Consider the following 10,406-nt stretch of genomic DNA (forward strand, 5'->3'; position numbering starts at 1 on the left):
CCAAAATAGTTCTAATGGCAATTTTCTTCCGTTTAGGAATATTTAGAAAAGTAGAAAAATAAGAAGCAGTCCGGGAAGGACACGAGGGCTCCACGAGGGTGGAGGGTGCGCCCTACCCCCGGGGCGCGCCCCCTACCTCGTGGGCACCTCGTGTGCTCGTCGGACTCCGTTTTCTTACACGACACGTATTTTGGTCGATAAAAAATCATTATGAAACCTCCCAAAGGTTTTGACTCCCGTATCACGCAAATATCTCTTGTCTTTGTTTCGAGCTGTTTTCTATCAGGGTTATCAAGGCCAGGCATTATGTCGTCTTCCTCCTCCTCCAACCATAAGGGCAACGATTCTTGGCTAATGAAGATAGTGCTGAAGAGAGAAGAACCCATGGAGATCAACAGGGATGAAGGGATCAAGAAGGCCATGGAGGACCAAGTTCCGGCAATAGAAGACATCCTTCAACTTCATCACAATCTTCTTACCCCAACTGAGATTGAACCTTTCAAGATGATTGAGTTAGCTCGTATACAAAATAAGTATCTCACACGTGAATTTTTTTTGTTGAAGGAGCATATCATCACACTCAAAGGCGTTATCCGCAAGTTAGAAGACCTCCTACGCTCGATGTGCGACTATCCATCATCAACAACTCCACCTTCTTCACCAACAAAGAAGAATTGAGCATCGGGTATGGGCACTCCCCTTGGCAGCTGCCAAGCTTGGGGGAGTGCCCCGGTATTGTATCACCATCACTTTTATCTTTAACGTTTTTCTTAGTTCGATCCTTTTCGTAATATCTTGATCTAGTAGAATAAAAGTTCTTAGTATGATCTAGTTGTGAGTTTTGCTTTATGATCCTTCTATGTAATCGAGTCCGTGAGCTATCTAATAAGGATTAGTGTTGAGTCAAGGGCTTGATTATTTTGCCATGATCTTGAGTGAATAAAAGAAAAGAGAAAGAAATAAAAAGAAACAAACAGATCATATGGATCTTATGGAGAGTAATGAGCTCACATAGAAAAAGTATGATGAATAAAAGTTGTTGAGAGTTGACAAACATAGTTTTGGTCATCGTTGCAATTAATAGGAAGTAGTAAAGAAAGAGAGTTCTTCACATATAAATATACTATCTTGGACATCTTTTATGATTGTGAGCACTCATTAAAATATGACATGCTAAAGAGTTGACGTTGGACAAGGAAGACAACGTAATGGGTTATGTTTTCTTACATCTGAGATAAATTATATTGTCATGGATCATCCAACATGATTGAGCTTGCCTTTTCCCCCTCATGCTAGCCAAATTCTTTGCACCAAGTAGAGATACTACTTGTGCTTCCAAACACCCTTAAACCAGTTTTGCAATGAGAGTCCACCATATCTACCTATGGATCGAGTAAGATCCTTCAAGTAAGTTGTCATCCGTGCAAGCAATAAAAATTGCTCTCTAAATATGTATGATTGATTGGTGTGGAGGAAATAAGCTTTATACGATCGTGTGATATGGAAGAAATAAAAGCGACAGACTGCATAATAAAGGTCCATATCACAAGTGGCAATATAAAGTGATGTTCTTTCGCATTAAGATTTTGTGTATCCAACCATAAAAGCGCATGACAACCTCTGCTTCCCTCTGCGAAGGGCCTATCTTTTACCTTTATCTCCTACCTTACATAAGAGTCATGGTGATCGTCACCCTTCCTTTTTTACATTTTATCTTTTGGCAAGCACAGCATGTTGGAAGGATCCTGGTATATATGGCTAATTGGATGTGAGCTTTCATGAGCTATTATTATTGACATTACCCTTGAGGTAAAACGTTGGGAGGCAAAACTATAAGCCCCTATCTTTCCATGTGTTCGATTAAAACTCCATACCCTTAAGTATTACGTGAGTGTTAGCAATTGTGAAAGACTATATGATAGTTGAGTATGTGGACTTGCTGAAAAGCTCTTATATATTGACTCTTTCCTATGTTATGATAAAATGCAATTGCTCCAATGACTGAGATTATAGTTTGTTAGTTTTCAATGAAGTTTATAATTCATACTTGAAATTGTGATTGAATTGTTACTCTAGCATAAGAGATCATACGACAAGAATTATATAAGTTGCTATTCTAAGAATGATCATGATGCCCTCATGCCTGTATTTTATTTTTATCGACACCTCTATCTCTAAACATGTGGACATATTTTTCAATTTCGGCTTTCGCTTGAGGACAACTGAGGCCTAAGCTTGGGGGAGTTAATACGCCCATTTTGCATCATGCTTTTATATCGATATTTATTGCATTATGGGCTGTTATTACACATTATGTCACAATACTGTAACGCCTGAATAAATAAGCTACAGTAATCCCCTGATTATGATGCCAGGTGATCGCTTTTACTTTTGCTAGGAATCACTTAGATTCGAACTAAGTTCAGATTCTGTTTTAAAATAAAGTCAAAATATTAATTACCCAAGCAGCAAAACAAAAGTGTCCATAATGTTGCATAAATTCCCAAAGCTATTGTAAAAATAAAACCAACATTTTTGAAACTCCAAAAATGTCCATAGCAATTAAAACAGAGGTTCAACCCCACTTATGAGAGACATTGAAATTTATACATAATTTGTTTAAACTTCAAATAGCCCCCAAAATTTTGGTGCAACACCAAAATATTATGCTAAATTTATGTGCCAAGATTCACATGTTACAAAAATCATTTGGTAGCTAGAAGAAATAGAAATTGGTAGCGAAAACTAAAACAGAAAAGAATAAAAAGGAAAGGAGCAAACAACGGTGCAACTGGGCCATAAAAGAATAGTGAGGCCCAACCCACTAGCGACCTCTCCTTCTTCCCCTGTTCACCCGAGTGTTGTGGCTGCCGTGCGAACGTCCATGGCACAGATCATCCGCGTGTCGTCCATCCAGCCCCTCCTCGGCGACTACAAGGCGCCCTCGTTCCCCTCGGCTGAACCCTAGGCCATTCCCCCTTCCTCGCATCGCCCCCTTCCACACAGTACACACAACCGCCACCATGGCAATGAACCACCTCGCGTCGCCCCCTTCAAACTGATAATCATATTTTCTGTTCCATTGTTTGGTTTGACCTTTCTAGTGATATATATGATCTAAGCAGTAATATTCTCTTGCTTATGTAAGCACCTCGGTGTACAGTTCTGTCAGCAAGACCCTGTTACTATTGTTGGTGAAATTCCGGTAGCCACCGATGGATGAGAACTTTGCCTATTGGTCTGCCTCGTTCAACCAACAGGAAAAATGGTTCTCTTCGTCCCTCGCCCTTGGTACCGATGTTGCTGCTGACATAACAGTCACGCGATACTGTGACATGCCTTGCCATCTTGATAGTGCAAATTGATTAGCTCCTTCCTGTTGTTAACCCACATGGTGGGCCCATAATCCACAGTTCCATAGGATCGACACCTGACTCTCCTATACACCCCTGTTGCCAAAGATATTCCTCGCTCTTGGCTCCATAAGTAATTCACGAGCCACCTTCCGAAAGATCAATAATTCTGCTATCAAACACAACACTTATTCGCGTTCTCTGAAACCCCTCGCACACTCTATTTCAGGCATCGAACGATTGCCTACCTGCTTAAAAACTTCCCGTGCTTACTTTAAATCTCTTGATGTAATTCCTGAGTTCCAGCTCGAGAGGTACTTATATGTTCCTTCATGGGATAAACCCATATGATTAACCCTAATAGCATTCTATCATTGGAGGACTGCCCCCTTACCTATTCGTAAGGAAGGATGACAGCTTCGTGATGGCACAACGATTTATAGGAATGAAGACTTCAAAGTAAGGGATCAACTTCTTTGAGAAGAGCAACCTAAAACGAGAAGACTCATTAGAACTTCGTAACCTATCCTTCCCCTTAGCTATACCTCTTAAATCTCGGGACGATATTTCTTGTAGTGGAGGAGATTTGTAATGCCCGAATAAATAAGCTACAGTAATCCCCTGATAATGATGCCAGGTCATCGCTTTTACTGTTGCTAAGAATCACTTAGATTCGAACTAAGTTCAAATTTTGTTTTAAAATAAAGTCAAAACATTAATTACCCAAGCAGCAAAACAAAAGTATCCATAATGTTGCATAAATTCCCAAAGCTATTGTAAAAATAAAACCAACATTTTTGAAACTCCAAAAATGTCCATAGCAATTAAAATAGAGGTTCAACCCCACTTATGAGAGACATTTAAATTAATACATAATTTGTTTAAACTTCAAATAGCCCCCAAACTTTTGGTGCAACACCAAAATATTATTCTAAATTTATGTGCCAAGATTCACATGTGACAAAAATCATTTGGTAGCTAGAAGAAATAGAAATTGGTAGCAAAAAACTAAAACAGAAAAGAATAAAAAGGAAAGGAGCAAACAACGATGCAACTGGGCCTTAAAAGAATAGTGAGGCCCAGCCCACTAGCGACCTCTCCTTCTTCCCCTGTTCACCCGAGTGTGGTGGCTGCCGTGCGAACGTCCATGCCGCAGATCATCCGCGTGTCGTCCATCCGGCCCCTCCTCGGCGACTACAAGGCGCCCTCATTCCCCTCGGCTAAACCCTAGGCCATTCCCCCTTCCTCGCGTCGCCCCCTTCCACACAGTACACACAACCGCCGCCATGGCAATGAACCACCTCTTCGCCGCGGCCAACGTCGACTTTACGTTGAGTTAGCGTGTCTAGAAGAACCGCTGCTGCTCTCTGGTTCGTCCACGAGGGCCAGATCGAACGCATCCTCGCTGCATCGCCGGACCGCGCCGATCCCCTTCGTCGGCGTTTGCCTCGGCCACGGCTTCGACCCACCATCGTCCGAACCTCCCCGACCCTTCTCCCCCCCCTCTCGGTGAGTCGTCGCCCCAACCCTTCTCCTCTATTCCTGATATAGTAGGCCGCCACACCGCCCACGTCGGCAGCGTCCCGTACCCCCTTCTTGCGAATGTCGACCGCGCCGGGGCTGCGCCTTCCGCCATTGCTGCTCCCCTGCATCGCACTGCCCCACCCCTCTTTGCCCTTAGCCCCCGCCACGGCCCTGCTCAGCACTGCTGCTGCTGCCCGCCTTCATCGGCGGCCCGTGCTACTCGCCCCTGCCTGCTACCTTTGCCTCTGCTGCCGCCGCTACTGCTCCTCCGCGTGCTGCCGCCTCTGCTATGGCCCCGCTGCCACACATCGCCGCACCCGGCCGAGGCGACTTCCGCCCTGCTTCGTCCGGCTGGACCCACCGTCGTGCCTCGCTTGCCTCCCGTCGTTGCTGGTGTCGGTGGCAGGCTCTGCCCGGGACCGCGCATGCCTGCAACCCCTTCCGCGCTCACCGCCGCCAGCCATGACGGCACCCGCCTCCACCACTACTCCGCTGGTGCCGCCCCACTCCGCCTTCCCTCCACTCTGCCGCCCCGCGCCGGCCATGGCCCCTCGCCGCACCCGCACCTTGCTTCCCCCCCGCCAGCGCCCGGGCTCGCCCCATCGGGCGCCCGTGGCTGCGCCCGCGTCGCCTAGTGCCTGCTAGGCCTTGGGCCTCAGACAGCCGGGACCCACGCCCCTGTTTTATAAAAAAGGAGATTAAAAAAATATTGAAATAATAATAGTAATTAAGATAATTAATTAAATTAATGGTACTTAATTAGCCTAATCATTTAGTTAAATAATTAACCATGATTAATTAACCTGCTAATTAGTCTAACTACTACTAATTATCTAGTAGTCATTGACGAATGGGCCCCATCTGTCAGTTTGACCGGTCAACGGTCACAGTTGACCGCTGATGTCATGTTGACACTTTGCTGAAGTCATCACTCCATTTCAGTTAATATAAATAACTTCGGAAAATGGTTTAATCTTTAAAAATTTATATAAAATAAACCGTAGCTCGGATGGAAAAACTTTGTACATGAAAGTTGCTCAGAACGACGACATGAATCCGGATACGCAGCCTGTTCGTCCGCCACACATCCCTAGCATAGCGAACACGCAACTTTCCCCCTCCGGTTCATCTATCCGAAAACGCGAAACACCAGGGATATTTTCCCGATTGTTTCTCCCCTTCACCGGTATCACCACGTACTGCTTTAGGTCACCCCAAGCACCGCGTATTGCCATGTTATGCTTTGTGATGCTTTGATTGTTCTGTTATTTATTGTGTTCCCCCTTCATTACTTCTATCCGATAGACCCCGAGATCGCGGTTAAACCTGTGATCAACTACTTCACCTTCAAGGGTCTGTTTTTGTCTGTGGAGCAACCAGGCAAGCCCCCCCCCCTTTGATCACCAGATATCGCCTATTCTTCTCTCTACTGCTTGCATTAGAGTAGTGTAGCATGTTCTGCTTTCTGTTATCCTATCCTGATGCATAGCCTGTCCTTGCTACTACTGTTCTTACCTTTACCTGCAATCCTAATGCTTAGTATAGGATGCTAGTTTATCATCAGTGGCCCTACATTCTTGTCCGTCTACCATGCTATACTATCGGGCCGTCATCACTCGGGAGGTGATCACGGGTATATACTATATACTTTATACATGATACATGTGATGACTAAAGTCGGGTTGGCTCGAGGAGTACCCGCGGTTGACTCACGAATTGGGGGCTGGAAGGACATACTTTCCTGACGGCCCTTTGTGTGGATCTTTGAGGCGAAGCGACGGGGCAGGTTGAGACCACCTAGGAGAGAGGTGGGCCTAGCCCTGGTCAGTGTTCGCGGTTATTTCAAGATAACACGTTTAACGAGATCTTGGTATTTGATCTGAGTTTGGCCACTGGCCTATACACACTAACCATCCAAGCGGGGACATTTATGGGCACTCGATGTGATGGTATCAGCCGAAGCCTTCGTGACCTTAGCGACTGAGCGGCGCGCGCCGGGTTGGACTGGAACGCCTGCTCTTGTATAAGGGAGGCTAGGTCTGCTCTCCGGCCACCCTCGCAACGTGCAGGTGTGCAATGGGCGATGGGCCCAGACCCCTGCGCCATAGGATTTAGACCGGTGTGCTGACCTCTCTGTTGTGCCTAGGTAGGGCTACGACGTGTTGATCTTCCGAGGCCGGGCATGACCCAGAAAAGTGTTTTCGGACAAAGGGGGTCGAGCGTGTTGGGAAATGTGGTGCACCCCTGCAGGGAAGTTAATCTATTCGAATAGCCATGATCTTCGGTAACAGGACGACTTGGAGTTGTACCTTGACCTTATGACAACTAGAACCGGATACTTAATAAAACACACCCTTCCAAGTGCCAGATACAAACCGGTGGTCGCTCTCTAACAGGGCGACAAGGAGAGGATCGTCGGGTAGGATTATGCTATGCGATGCGATGCTACTTGGTGAACTTACCTTCTGCTCTCTTCTACATGCTGCAAGATGGAGGTGGCCAGAAGCATAGTCTTCGATGGGACTAGATATCCCCCTCTTATTCTGGCATTCTGCAGTTCAGTCCATATAAGATACCCTTATTCCATTTGACACCAATGCATACACATGTAGTGTAGCTCCTTGCTTGCGAGTACTTTGGATGAGTACTCACGGTTGCTTTGGTCCCTCTTTCCCCCCTTTCTATACCCGATTGCTGCGACCAGAAAATGGAGACCAGAAGCCAGAAGCCACTGTCGATGACGAAAGCTACTACTCTGGAGGTGCCTACTACTATGTGCAGCCCACTGACGACGACCAGGAGTAGTTTAGGAGGATCCCAGACAGGAGGCCTGCGCCTCTTTCAATCTATATCCCAGTTTGTGCAAGCCTTCTTAAGGCAAACTTTTTTAACTTATGTCTGTACTCAGATATTGTTGCTTCCTCTGCCTCGTCTATGATCGAGCTCTTGTATTCGAGCCTTCGAGGCCCCTGGCTTGTAATATGATGCTTGTATGACTTATTTTATTTGTAGAGTTGTGCTGTGATATCTTCCCGTGAGTCCCTGATCTTGATCATACACATTTGCGTGTATGATTAGTGTACGATTGAATCGAGGGCGTCACAAGTTGGTATCAGAGCCGACTGCCTATAGGAACCCCCCTTCCACACTCCTTGGCCGAAGTCGGGTCTAGATATTAAAACTTTTACTAACTTGGTTGTGTGCCTTACGGGTCCACGTCGCCATTTGGGTGGTATTAGTATCTTTTACTCCTTGATCTTTACTCTCGGACTCTGATCTCTCTTCTATTCGGGTTAAATGATTTTGATAAAATCTAACTTTAGGATCTCGCAATCACATCCACCCGAAGAGCCCCTTATTAAAGATGATCGCCGACTGCACCAGAAGATTCCTAAGATACTCTATGATGTTCTCTCGATACTTTGTGCCATCGCTTTTGCAATTCCCTTTCATAGAGAAAAAACCCTATGGATAACCACGTACACTTGCCATTCATACAATCATTCCCCATTGATCTTGATATTACAAGATACCCCAAATTTACTCTATGGTTACAAGAATACTTTGTGCCTACTGCCTTGCAGTTCTTTGCCACCTGAATACCCCTACGGATAATTTCTCGCACTTAGCGAGTATCCGCATATTCCAGTTGATTCATGTATTTCACAAAGGTCTTTGAAATACTATTCGATCTTTCAAAAATGCTCAACAGCTTATTGCTCTTGAAATTCTTGCTTACTTGCATTATGGTTAATCCCATAAGTATAGTAATCTTATTGGCATCCTTTGCCACTGTCATTTTGAGCCCATTGATTCAATAAGTGTGAATGCTCGCAATCCTCAACCAGATCCTAGAATTCATCCTTCCGGCTCAGAGCCATTTTAAACATGAGCTGGATCTCGACCAATCAAATTGCCATCGATTGTACCCCTAAGACTGTTCAACTTATCCATCCCTAATCAAAGCATTGCTTCTGATCCCTTGTATTGGATTTCGTAATTCCTTTGTATTTGAGCTTTGAGTTAGTCAATTGTTTCTATAATCTGATCTCCTTGCATTCTTTCTTCCTCTGGTTGATTACCAATGCTTACATCCGATCCCTTGTGGACCACCAGACCCTTTGTCAAATTTTATCCGACAACGTCCTTCATATTCAATAAGCTTGTGAGGCCTTCCTTCGATAAATAATGCCTTTGGTAAATTGTATCCTCTACTTTGGTCAACCATGCTCTACTTTTGAGCTTGTGTTATTTACTCCTGAAGCTCGTGGTATATGTTCTTAAGAGGCCCCGATGGGTTGGACCTATGTATTCCTTAATCTGCGTGAACTCAAAAGTTCACCAAGGTTCATACCCCTTTGGTAATTTACCAGGTATATCTTCACACTCAAATCAATTTTAGTATAGCAGTAAATGAAAGGTTATGCATTGAAGAAGTGGGAGTCGACCTTGGACTTTGTGTTCAGGCCCATGGGCACGATGTAGATCTTATAATGGAAGCTACTCTTAAATTGATTATTCCCTTGGTATAAGTTCATATTATATCTGGGATATGGTCTTTTGCAATCGTGGTTCTGACCATATTGATATTCTTTGATTCTTTTTCTCTGACAAGTTGAAGTACTTGTCTTCTGCAGATCATTACACCTATCCAACCTCTATTCTACTGTGCCTTCGAGTATACCCTCTGGTATCTCGAGAATATCACGGAACTACATAACTTCTTATGAGTTCTTCGTTAACTATTATTCTCATCGATTCCAATTTTCCCTCGGGTTCTGAGTTATTAGTCACTCGAGAACACTGATTAGTGAATTGAATCAACGCTGCGATTCAATACTCCTAGTACTTTGTTATTGAGAAGTTGGATAAATGAAGGAAATATGCCCTAGAGGCAATAATAAAGTTATTATTTATTTCCTTACATCATGATAAATGTTTATTATTCATGCTAGAATTGTATTAACCGGAAACATAATACATGTGTGAATACATAGACCAATAGAGTGTCACTAGTATGCCTCTACTTGACTAGCTCGTTAATCAAAGATGGTTATGTTTCCTAACCATGAACAAGGAGTTGTTATTTGATTAACGAGGTCACCTCATTAGTAGAATGATCTGATTGACATGACCCATTCCATTAGCTTAGCACCCGATCGTTTAGTATGTTGCTATTGCTTTCTTCATGACTTATACATGTTCCTGTAACTATGAGATTATGCAACTCCCGTTTACCGGAGGAACACTTTGGGTACTACCAAACGTCACAACGTAACTGGGTGATTATAAAGGAGTACCACAGGTGTCTCCAATGGTAGATGTTGGGTTGGCATATTTCGAGATTAGGGTTTGTCACTCCGATTGTCGGAGAGGTATCTCTGGGCCCTCTCGGTAATGCACATCACATAAGCCTTGCAAGCACTGCAACTAATAAGTTAGTTGTGAGATGATGTATTACGGAACGAGTAAAGAGACATGCCGGTAACGAGATTGAACTAGGTATTGGATACCGACGATCGAATCTCG

Source organism: Triticum urartu, chromosome 5A, assembly GCF_056163025.1.
Source record: "Triticum urartu cultivar PI428250 chromosome 5A, HENAU_Tu73, whole genome shotgun sequence".
Lineage (NCBI taxonomy): Eukaryota > Viridiplantae > Streptophyta > Magnoliopsida > Poales > Poaceae > Triticum > Triticum urartu.